The sequence below is a fragment of the Falco peregrinus genome, chromosome 12, assembly GCF_023634155.1.
Source record: "Falco peregrinus isolate bFalPer1 chromosome 12, bFalPer1.pri, whole genome shotgun sequence".
Classification (NCBI taxonomy): Eukaryota; Metazoa; Chordata; class Aves; order Falconiformes; family Falconidae; genus Falco; species Falco peregrinus.
This window is the reverse complement of record NC_073732.1, coordinates 9,858,428-9,864,443: the sequence shown is the minus strand read 5'-3', so window position 1 is coordinate 9,864,443 and position 6,016 is coordinate 9,858,428. Positions and strand designations below refer to the sequence as shown.

General features: G+C 49.2%; 1 long non-coding RNA gene across 1 annotated transcript; it reads right to left on the bottom strand.

The window, feature by feature from the left end:
- Positions 1–335: 335 nt before the first annotated feature.
- LOC114010726 (uncharacterized) lies at positions 336–6,016 on the bottom strand. Its single transcript, XR_003552328.2, has 2 exons — positions 5,922–6,016; positions 336–5,350 (listed from the first exon to the last, which is right to left on the bottom strand). It is a non-coding gene; the product is annotated as an uncharacterized LOC114010726 (long non-coding RNA).

The following is a 6,016-nucleotide window of genomic DNA, read 5'->3' as shown; positions in this document are numbered from 1 at the left end:
ATTGCTAAGGGACCTGTTGCCCTAATGACTCAAGGATGGAAGAACACTTGCCCACATGAAGTGATGCAAGCACACTAGTTCATGCTTTAGCTACTCTGAGTCCTACCCTGTGCCAGACAAGGCAGCAGATAACAAAACTGAGGTTTTCTGCCAGACACGGGGACATCCAAAATCACTGACCTTGTTCATGTTTGAGTGATGAATGTGAAAATTAATGAGTCTGTAATGTAAGTAAGGGATAGAAATGGCTTAGCCCCAAGATCGTGAAGTTTCTGCAGAGCAGAATTGCTGAAATGATTTAGCAGTTACACAATGTAACTAACCTTACACACAGCTGTGAGATCGTTTCTGTTTATTTTAAATGAAAAATCACAGAAATGTGTGTACGCATCACTGTTGTGCCAACTTTTTTCACTCCCATGTCAAACCTTTGTGTTCTCTCACAAGAAAACATCCCTGAAGGTTGGCTGACCCAGATGACCAAGGTGGCCCATACCCCAGGTCAGACCCTCACACGAGCCAAGGAGCTTGACATGGGAGGCGGCACCTCACCCAGGAAAACAGGGGTAAACCAGTTTTGCTCTCTGCTGCTCGTTGCCACAGCTGCTCTGAAGGGCTCAGAGGTTTGGTTAAGTAATCTCCAATGATTTTGGGGGAACCTGTGCAGTTTATCCAAGTGCCAAACCACTGTCGCTTTTTCTCCTTCCCCCGTGAGCCAGCAGTGGGGTGCGGTGCAGCTCCTCGAAAAGGTACGACCTTGTTATAAACCATCATCATTTCTTTTGACTCAGCTTTGGCAAAGGAGAGTTGGCTGGGGCTGAAGTACGGACTTCATCTTCTGCATCCGGATGACGCTAAAAGTTGCTGGGTTGTGCAAAATCTTGTGGGCAAGATCTTTCATCCTTAAAGCAGCTTGTGAGCAGCAAAACTTCCCTGAACACAGCGAGCCCCACGGCTGAGCTCCGCTGGGTGCCAAGGAAAGGGGAGCCTGCCCCACGCTAATTAAAACTGTTTTCTCAACTTCTTCTTGGCAAGGTGCAAAGAAATCCTCTTTTCATGCTCAACGATTAAAAATAAATCCTATTTTTGGGTTTCAGAAGCAGCCGCATGACTAAAATGAGCCGTTGGTTTCATTCATGTTTGCTGTCTATTAATCTGTTCTCACCCTCAGCAGGGGATGACTCAGGGCTTCGCATTGTCTTCCTCCCTAAACTATCTGTGTTTTGACTTTAAATTCTGCCGTCTGACGCAAAGCAGTGCTGAAATCATGACAGTTTGATCCAGCCAGCTCCCAGGAGGCTCTTGATCTTTACTGGCTGGTAAATGTAGCACTCGGAACAGCTAGGCAGAGCAGATATTGATATTTTTGCACCAAATGTTGGTAAGCAGATGTCACAGGCTTGTGAAAAGCCTTGAAACTCCATGGAAGAAAATATGTGAGTACGTATGTGGGAGAGGCCTGGAGATAAAAATAGTTTGGTGGTTATATGAGAAGACATCTATTCCTTAATCTGTTGGTGTTTTGCTATTCCTGTTTGTGGTACTCAAACTGGAGGCTGTGCTGGAACAAGCGTAACGGTGAACTCTCCTTGTCGATCCATCTGCTGCTTTTCCAGGTGCCTTCCAGCAGCTTCTCTCCTCCTCTTGCCCCAGCTGGGCCGGTGGGTCCCAGTCACCTGCCACCAGCAGAGGGTCTGCGCGCTCTGGTGCACCCCAGGTATCCCAAGATTGAGGCGTCCTATAGTCAGCGTAGGTCATTGGGTAGGGAGGTAGGGACAGCGAGACCTCCGGGTCACCGGAGAAAACAGGAGGTGCTTCCAGGAGTGACAGAGCCCGGGGGCAGGACTGGCAAGCAGGCACGGCTGAGCCAAGGTGACCCAGCCCTGGTGCGGGAAGGCTGAGCCGCTGTGGGGTTGTCCATGGCAAGCCAGCACCAATTTTAGTTTGCCACAAGCAGCTGGGCAGCCAGGTGGCTCCTGCGGGCAGGCTGCAGTGCAGGGCGAGGTGCCTGCATGGCTCTGCCATGGCACGGGATGGCCAGTGAGCCCCCGGCACGGCACGGGAACGCACGAGGCTGCCCGTATGGCCACCTGGTGAAGGTGGACGTGTGAGTGTGTCCCAGAGGCAGTGTTCACATCTTGCCCGAAGGCTCCTCTTCCTAGTTCATTTTTTTTCCACGTGCAGGCAGAATGAAATCCTGAACATGTAAGTATTGGGTAGAAGTCAGGGTTTGGGTTGTGGGTTTTGTTTTATTCTTAGTTAAATCTGTTCTTGAAATGTCCCTACAGAATGGGTAGCAAACCTTCAGGTAGGCGTGTGGGTCAGGCTGGTGCTGAGCAGACTTCATCTCATTGCGGCACAGGATATGTCCACCAGGCGCTTGCCTTGACATCCATGCATTTAAAGGACTGTAGTTACAAACTGCAAAGCCCTTACTCTTCTTTACAAATTTAAATTTTCCCCTCCCCTTACAGCTTTGGTAATGAAATTTGAGCCATTTATTACATACTAAATTTAGGGAGGCCAAAAGTATTTGCATACAAATATGTTTGATCTTTCAAGTGTGCAAAATGAGTACAAAATAACAAGTCTAATGTTGGACGCAAGCAGAGTTCAAGTATTTTAAAATTAAAAGAATTTAAAAGAATCTATATCTGTGATGGTAGATGAGCTTTTTCTGAGGTAAGAAAACCTCCTCCTTCTCATTACATATGAATAAATGCAGATATTCCAGTCAGATATGGACTGAATTCTAAATGTGACAATGGCACTTATTCTGCAAGAAAGGCCGTGTCTGTAATGAATTCAAAATTATTCTTAGTTGCCACTGGAAATGGATGGGGGGCGAGGGGGAGGGATAATCAATATTGACACAACCCCACTTTGTTTTTAAGCAGTACTGGTCTCTGGTGACACCAATTAGAGGAGGAGAGAGCTGGAGCTGAAGTGAACTGCACAAACTGCAAACTATTTTTGTGTTTAGAGAAGGAGCCATGGCAGCCAGATGTGCTGCCTGCTGCTGCTGCTGCGCATTCCTGCTGGGATGGGTCTGCCACCACCAGCATTGTTTCATCCTCTCACGTGAGTTGGGCACGTGTGGTGGGAGGCAGGTCTCACCGGGACACCACGGTCCATGAATGGTGGTGGTTCTCGTCACCATCGCCCTACCTGTGCTGTCGCTGTCTCGGCGATGGGCACAAGTGCAACAACACCAAGCCCCACGCCAGACCTTGCCATCTCCTGAAGTCAAGTTGTCTGGCTTTTCTTTCTCCGTTAACTTTAGGGATGATGGTCTTCTAGCTGGGCATGGCCCCACAACACAGTGGGCTGGAGTCCTTTTGCCTCTGTTTGCTGCAGTGAAGTTCCCCCACCCACCCCATGCCATCTGTCTTAGGTGAAATTAAGTAACATTTCTTTGAAGCTTTACTTTTAAGTTAGCATGCAAGATGCAGGGTTGATTGATTAAATTCTACCTTCTCATGATGCATAACTACGTAAGGCAGAGCACATGGCAGGACAAGCCGTTCAGAGAAACCATTGTGTTTATTGCTGGTCTGTTCCCAGGATCCAAAAAAGAATGCAGAATGGTCAAAATGCACTCAGAAAAATGAGATTACCAAGCTCCTCTGGTTAAACAGTTGATATTGAGCTAGTTCTAATGCAATTTCCTAAAATTCAGAGATGCCGTGATGTGATCTTACTCTTGTATAAAATGCCACGGAACTTCTAATGACAGAACAGATCAAATTTTCTGTTGCATGACTCATTCTGAGGAAGAGAATGCCATACACTCAAAAAAAAAAAAAAAAAAAAAAGTACATTCAGTAAGGCCCTCCTTGTAGGACTATGCGGATGCAATCAATTGTCAGGACAAAGTCCAGGCAACACTTTTTGATGTAGAGTAAAATTGGCAGCTGAATTGTGGATACCCTTCGGTAAATTTTAGCCACTGAACCCAAAATAGCCGTGACAGAGACCTAAGCCAAGTGTCCGCCTGACTTCACAAGCTGTAAATCTCAAGTGAGTGGTTCAGGAGCAGAGGAAGGAATCGTGCTGATGTGCCAATTAATCTGGGTTGTCTGAAATACGCACGGATGCTGAAGATCAGGGATAGACGGATGGGGACAGCAGGATGATTTCATGGGAAAGAATTTGCTAGATAAATGTTAGGCATTTGGTGGCAGAATGCACAAAACAAGAGTCTGTTGGAAATACCTGCAGAGGCACAAGAAAATTCCTGAGAAGCTGATTTGAGCACTTTTTCTTCTTGTTTTTTTGTTGTTGCTGTGTTTTGATCATGATGACTGTTTTCTCTATGGACTAAGATGTACTAGCGATAACAGTGCCTGCAGCTGTATGTTTTGTGGGCATTCAGAGCCTTGCAGAAGGGGGATGTGGTGTTCAGCAATACAGTTCCCAGCTGCTCAAGGGCAATTTGGACCTCGCTTTCTGCTTAGATACCCGTCTGTTTCCCTTCTTCAGGGATGCTGTCATAGGTCCTAGTGTAACCTTTCTTTTGGGTCTTTTCTTCCTGGGTCCAGTGATGAAAGTGGGCATTTGGGATGGTATCTGGGGCCTGAATAAGGCGGTTGCTGCTGAATTTCACCATAAAAACTGGTCTTACATTTTACTCTTAAGTCCATGTAAGGTGAAACAAGAGGCTTCCAGATCTGCATTTCAACTACAACAAATGCAGCAAGGATAGGCCTTTTATCTTTGTTCATGGCTGCAATCATTTCTACCTTGCTGTTCTTATGACAATTTAATTTTGTAACATTTATTGGTTTGGAAGGTACATTCATCGTAGGTTTGTGGTTGGTTTTTGGTTGGGTTTTTTTTTTATTATTTTGTGCTGTAAAAGGTCAAAATTGTCAGGAAAGATTTATTTTGGGGAAAAAAGAATCCTTCTTTAAAAGCCCAAGTAAAATAACCTTTCTGGAATAGAAAGGAGGGCAAAGGACTGAGCTAAAACTGAGAGCAGCAGCTGAAGCAGCAATGTGTTACATTTCGTGCTTTCTGATGTATGGCACAGTGCTATTTACTCACCCTAGTGATCTAGGTGTGCACAGGGAGCGCTGAGGCTGGAGTTATAACTGCCAGAGCATCACCAGCGGAGCCCAGCAGTGGTGCCGGGGGCAGTCCCTCGGCCCTCGGGGGGAGCAGGGTCGAAGGCAGGAGTGCTGGAGGAGTGGGGTGCCTGCCCCCTCCTGTACTGCTGCTCACGGGCCTGGGGCAGGGACCTACCGTGGGGGGAATCCTTCTGCCATATCTTTCCCTGACGTGCTTCAGTTTTTCCATTGATCTCAGGCGTACAATGGAGGGGGTGTCCTGCCCCTCGGCCGCTCCCCATCTGCAGGAGCAACCATGAGCAGGTTTGGAGCTCCTGGGCCTCCTGGTGAGGAGGCCGTGGATGCCGTGAATTGTCCCTACCCTGTCACAAGGCCAGAACGGCTCGTTCCATGGATTCCAAAAAAACCAGAAACAAAAAAACCCACCAAAAAACCCCACCCGCTGCTGACCGCAGCCACCGAGCGGCCAGTCCAGCTCCCGCGCAAGGCAGGGGCGCAGCCGGGCGCACGGGCGCGCACACGCTGACTGCGCCCCGCAGCCTGGCTCACGCTGCCCGCCGGGGGCTCCGTGCCCCCCCGGCTGGCCCGGCACCCCCTCGCCCGCGGCGCTGGCCAGCCCGGTACCGAGCCCTCGCGCTGCTCCCCGCCCCGCGGAGCTGAGCCGCGGCTGCCTGGCCCCCGCCTGCCCGTTTTAATTCGGTTTTGCCCCTTTTTTTCCTTTCCCCCCTCTTTCTCCCCCCCTTTCCTCTGTATTCCTTTTCCCATCTTTTTTTTTCGTCTTTTCTCCTTTTCTCCCCTTTTCTCCCCTCCCCCGCGTGCCCCCCAGTTTCCATTTGCCCTTTTGATACCCACCCCTTGGCGGGGAAGGGCGGGGCGGGGAAGGCGATCCTCCGTCCGCACCTGGGGAGGGTCCCGGTGGCCGCCACCGGCTCCGGGCCCGGCCGAGG